The sequence below is a fragment of the Eurosta solidaginis genome, chromosome 1 (genome assembly GCF_040869045.1).
Source record: "Eurosta solidaginis isolate ZX-2024a chromosome 1, ASM4086904v1, whole genome shotgun sequence".
Classification (NCBI taxonomy): Eukaryota; Metazoa; Arthropoda; class Insecta; order Diptera; family Tephritidae; genus Eurosta; species Eurosta solidaginis.
Genome location: NC_090319.1, coordinates 287,810,327 through 287,817,033, shown reverse-complemented (window position 1 = coordinate 287,817,033; position 6,707 = coordinate 287,810,327).

The following is a 6,707-nucleotide window of genomic DNA, read 5'->3' as shown; positions in this document are numbered from 1 at the left end:
ATAAGGGATGAAGAAGAATTGGAAAAACTTGAAAGAAGAGAAAAGGGGGAAGGAGAAGGAGACTGAGAAAGAGATAGAGTGAGACGGAGATAGAGATAGATGAAGCGAAAAAGACTGAGGGAGGAGTGAATAAAATGATTAAGAAGAAGTGAAGAGGGGAGGGCAGAGTTAGAGAGAAAAAGCTTATTAAAATGTATGCAGGTAGAACAAATTTAGGGCAGAACAACGTCTGACGGGTCTGCTAGTACATTTATATAAACAAACAATTACTAGAAGATTTTCACGAATTTTACCTACTCTAAAAGTATATAAACCAGAAAAATTATTTCCATGCAGAGTATAAGCATATAAATATAAAATATAACAAGCCTCAAAAAAAGATATTAAAGATAATATAATTATACTTAATCAAATTCATCTAATAATTCTATTTAATAATGAAACTGCTACTAATAAATTCAATGATGGTGGAGCAGATATATTACAAATATATAATAAAAATTACCATAAAGTTATTGAGGGTATAAAATTTAATAATCTTTTATTAATTAATAAACTACGACTACCTAATCGCTTATAAGTAATATTTGCTAAACAAAATAAACCAGATGAACAAAGACCATGAGCAATTATTAAAACATAAGAACCAGATAATCCTCAATAATTTAATGTCCAAATAACTCCTAAAACAATTCTTATATGAGAAAGAGAAGAATAAGCAATTAAAGATTTTAAATCAGTTTGACGTAAACAAACTAAACTAATTAAAAATCCTCCAACTAATCTAATTCAAATAAAATTATTTAACCTGAAACAGAAGCCTCTACATGAGCTGTAGGTAATCATAAATGAACCAAAAATATAGGTATTTTTACTAAAAAAGATATATTGAATGATCAGTATATAATAAATCATAATTAAATAAATAATTACATAAAAAATAAAAATTTAAATTTATAAAAATATTATATAAATAAACAAGTAAGGAAGGCTAATTTCGGGTGTAACCGAACATTACATACTCAGCTGAGAGCTTTGGAGACAAAATAAGGGAAAATCACCATTTAGGAAAATGAACCTAAAGTAACCCTGGAATGCGTTTGTATGACACAGGTATCAAATGGAAGGTGTTAATGAGTATTTTAAAAGGGAAAAGGCCTTAGTTCCATAGGTGGACGCCTCTTCGAGATGTCGCCATTAAGGTGGACCAGGGGTGACTCCAGAATGTGTTTGTAGGATATGGGTATCAAATGAAATGTGTTAATGAGTATTTTAAAAGGGAGTGGGCCTTAGTTCTATAGGTGGACGCCTTTTCGGGATATCGCCATAAGGGTGGACCACGGGAGACCCTAGAATCTCTTTGTACGATATGGGTATCAAATGAAAGGTGTTAATGATTATTTTAAAAGGGAGTGAACCTTAGTTCTATAGGTGGACGCCTTTTTGAGATATCGCCATAAAGGTGGACCAGAGGTGACTCCAGAATGTGTTTGTGCGATTTGGGTATCAAATTAAAGGTATTAATGAGGGTTTTAAAAGGTAGTGGCGCTTTACCACTTTAAAATCGGAAAAATTCTATGGACGAAAAAAATTAGCCCTCCTATGTCGTAGGTAATTTAACTACGAAAATTTCAAGCATACCAGTACAACAATCGGACGTGCCGTTGAGACTATAGCCACGTTAACTTGCAAGCGTCTATCCTAAAATTTTAGTATTACTATGATAAAATTGACGAGACATTTCATTTGGTCACTCTACCTTAGGGTGTAATATATTTAAAAAGACATAAAGTATTTAATTGTCACTACTGTTTGTTGTAAATTTTGTTTTTCAATTTATAGTGCAAATGTATATATAGTATATCGGTAGATGTGTTTACGAAATGGCTTGTTGCAAAAGAGATTTTAAATGTAAAAATAATCCGGATGATTTTTGCTTTATTTGCGGACATTATAAACTCAGCTCGGAAAATAACTAATTCTGTCAAAGATGCATATTTCATTATTTCGGCTTCCGTGTAAAAAATCTCGATAAAACTTGGACACCTCATTTTATTTGCACCTCCTGTATATTAACTTTAATGAGATGGGTATCGGGTAAAGGTCATAACATGAAGTTTGGTGTTCCAATGATGTAGACAGAACCTTTTAACCACGACCAGTGCTATTTTTGCGTGATTTACCGTAAAGGTAAAACGAGAAAAAAGAGGAAATTAATAAGTTATCCAAATGTGGCATCAGCTAAAAAACCAAAACTGTATGACCATACCTTACCCATACCTAGGTCGCCTATAAGTTTTGAAGCCTCAAGCGAAAGTGACTCCGAAGCAGATAATTCAGACAGTGAACAAGAAGGAGAGGTCCCACATCGAGTCTCTCAAGCCGAACTTAATGACTTGGCCAGAGATTTGAAATTATCGAAATTTGATAGCGAAGTTCTAGGATCTCGTTTGCAGCAATAGGATATCCTGGGCCCTTCGACAAGTACTTCCAAATTTCGAAATAGACACAGGACTTTCTCTCCTTTTTTACTAGAATTGAAAATATTTGCTACTGCAATGATGTTCAAGGTTTATTTGAAGCACTAAAATTAGAAAATAAAGTGGATGATAGGCGTTTGTTTATAGACAGTTCAAAGCATAGTTTAAAAGCAGCATTACTCCATAAAGGAAATTCGTTACCGTCAATACCAGTGGCACATTCTGAGAATACTAAAGGAACTTATTTAAGCATATCCAATTTACTTGAGCTAATTTAATATAAATATTTTAATTGGAAAATTTGTGCGGACTTAAACGTAAGCAGTTTCGGTGGTACAATTTAAAATAAATAGTATATGAAATACATCCCAGGTTGTAGCTATAATTCTCGGACTTCAAGGAGGTTTCACTAAATATTGCTGTTTTCTCTGTCTTTGGGACAGCGGTGCTAGAGAAACCCATTATATTCAGGAAAACTGGCCACCAAGAGCTGAGTACGAACCAGGTGCCTTCAATATCACAAACCCGCCTTTAGTAAATCCCGAACGAGTTATTTTGTCAGCACTTCATATCAAATTAGGATTAATGAAAAAATTTGTAAAGGCTTTAAATAAGGACGCGCCATCCTTCCAGTACCTAACAAAATTTTTCCCTAAAATAACTCAAGCCAAATTAAAAGAAGGTATATTTTTTGGTGCGCAAATTAGAAGGTTGCTGAAAGACGAAAATTTTGCGAATCATTTATCATCAGTAGAAGCAGCGGCTTGGGACAGCTTTAAGCAAGTCGTTAGTGGATTTCTTGGCAACAACAAAGATCCCAACTATAGAGAGATGGTTAAAGCCTTGTTGAAAAACCACAGAGCTATGAAATGCAACATGTCCCTCAAAATTCATTTTTTGCATTCACATTTGGATAATTTTCCCGCAAACCTAGGTGCTGAAAGTGATGAACAGGGTGAAAGGTTTCACCAAGACCTCATGATTTTTGAAAAGCGTTACCAAGGTTTTTGGAAGGAATAAATGATGGGAGATTATTGCTGGATAATAATACGGGAGAAAACCCAGAAAATTATAAACGGGTAGTTAAAAGTACCCACGTCCCTCACTATTGACCACCACGGTAAAATCGCTCAATTTGACTGTTTTTAAATGTAGATATGTATGTATTTAATGTTGTTGTCGTTGTTGTTTTTTACTGAATTGCTGATTTATACCCATATTACTCAATTGAATACAGAATAACGTGCAAACATATGTCTATAATAAAACGTTATAAAAAATAAAAACGTAGTTTGAATAAAAATTGCCTCTATAAAAAATTGTAGGATAGACACTCGCAAGTTAACGGGGATTTTTTTGGCCATTTCTCCTTTAGTTTTCAATATAAAAATGTGAAACTTGGTGATATATATTATAATATATCATAGAAGATTTCCTGTAAAAATCATTTTGATCGGAGCTATATATAATATATTTCCCATACAACCGATCGTTCAGATAAGGGGGTTTTTTGCCATTTTTTATTTTATATTTATCTAAAAAATTGTTTAGGTATATACATCTGTTCACTATATATTTCTTATCTTATACATCCGATTATTTGTAGATTACGAACGGGATAAGATTATTGTTCCGCCCCATTCATGAAAGGTATGAAGTCTTCGGCACAGTCGAAGACAGTCCCGTCCTTACTTGTTTTTATTTGTATTTATCTTCATATTGGACGAGGAATTTATTATATATCTTATTTATTTACCCATACATGATTAATTGGATTTTAATTTTATTTTTAGTAATAGCAAAAGCTTTTATAGGATATGTATTACCTTGAGGTCAATTATCTTTTTGAGGTGCAACAGTTATTACAAATTTACTATCAGCAATTCCTTATTTAGGAAAAAATTTAGTTCAATGAGTATGAGGAGGATTTGTAGTTGACAATGCCGCATATTAACTCGATTTTTTACTTTCCATTTTATTTTGCCTTTTACTGTATTAGCTATAACAATAATTCACTTATTATTCTTACATCAAACAGGATCAAATATTCCTATTGGATTAAATTCAAACATTGATAAATTTCCATTTCATCATTTTTTCATACAAAGATATTATTGGATTTATTATAATAATTTTATTACTAATACTATTAACATTAATTAATCGATACTCAATAGGAGATCCAGATGATTTTATTCCAGCAAATCTATTAGTAACTCCCATTCATATTCAACCAGAATGATATTTTTTATTTGCTTATGCAATTTTACGATCAATTCATAATAAATTAGGTGGAGTTATAGCATTAATTATATCAATTGCAATTTTAGCTATTCTTCCATTTTATAATCTAAGAAATTTCCGAGGAATTCAATCTTATTTTGAAATATAATTATTACAGTAATTTTATTAACATGAATTGGAGCACGACCAGTAGAAACTCCTTATATTGTTGTAGCTCAAATTCTAACAGTAATTTACTTCTTATATTATATCATAAATCCCATAATTAATAAAGGATGATATAATTTAATTTGATAGTTAATGAGCTTGAATAAGCATATGTTTTGAAAACATAATATAGATAATAAATTTCTATTAACTTTACTTAAAAAATTAATTAAATAAAATTTAACAACAATAATTTAAATCCAATAACAAATAATAAATGATTCAAAGAAATTGGGAAAAAACATTTTCAAGCCAAATATATTAATTTATCATAACGAAACCGAGGCAAAGTATCACGAACCCAAATAAATATAAAAGAAATAAAAATAAATTTGAAATAAAAAGTATAGCAAAATATTTCTTTTGAAAAGGTATAGCAAAATATTTTGTCAAAGCTGCGTTCATTTCATTTCGTTGGTATATGCGTCAATATGAATCTGTTTGTTTAACTAATTAAAACTTTCCATTATAGGTATTAATTAAATAGGCTTTTTAGGCTCCTACAACAGAAAATGTATATGAATATGTTATTATAAACGCTTAATAAGCTTTTTGTATCTGCAAAAATTTACACAAGCTATAATTGATCGAGGCGGCCGCCGTGGTGTTATTGTAGCATGCTCCGCCGACCACACCGAGGGTCCTGGGTTCAACTCTCGAACTGAATAACATCAAAAATGAAGAAAAAAGTTTTTTCAACTAGAAACAAGTTTTTATAATCGGCGTCGCGTCTCGGAAAATTCTACTGCCTTGCAGGTACCGCTCGGAGTAAAACATGTAGACATCGCCCGCCAGTTTGTTGGAAAAACTAAAAGGAGCACGACGCAAATTCGAAGATAAGCTCGGCCTATAATCTCTTCGGAGGTTATCACGCCATGCATTTATTTATTTATTTAATTTATAATGAACTGAGTGAAAACAAATAAGATTTTTTATTGTGTAGCCTTGTCGTTAATTAAGATATATTGTTGTTATTTAAAACTGACTGAAAAGTTGTTGCTTATGGATTAGATACTTTGAGACTATTAAAGGACCGTTTCAGGATTATTTGATTATGTAAAAAAAAGTATTTTAGGGGAGTATTAGATCCTAATTTTTTAAGAACTCCACTATATCCTTCCTTCTGTTTATAACCGTGCGCGTGTTTCGCCAAGTGCGAGTATTTCGCGATTTGTTGGGACTATTATTTTCTGGACGATCTCATTAAAAAAAAAAAAATAAAATAAATGTAAGGCGCGATAACCTCCGAAGAGATCTAAGGCCGAGCTTCTCTTCCAATTTGCGTCGTGCTCCTCTTGATTTTCCCTACAAATTGGCCGGACGGGACCACATGTTTTAAGCCGACTCCGAACGGCATCTGCAAGGCAGATGAGTTTTCGCTGAGAGCTTTTCATGGCAGAAATACACCCGGAGCGCTTGCCAAACACTGCCGAGGGGCGACCCCGCTTAGAAAAATTTTCTTCGAATTGAAAAACCTTATTTCTAAAATTTTGATGTTGCTTTGCCCGGGGTGTGAACCCAGGGCATACGGTGTGGTAGGCGGAGCATGCTACCATCACACCACGGTGGACGATCTCATTACTTTTTTCAAAATCATATCTTGGCGCAGCGTGCGGACTGGGAAACAGACAAAACTAATTAAGTGTTCCCTTTGTACTTTTCTGTATTTATTCACTAAAAATACAGTCATTGTACACGTATCAGTTTGATAACACGTTTCAACTGTGCAAATATACATTTATATAAACAAACAATTATTAGGGAATTTTCTTTTAA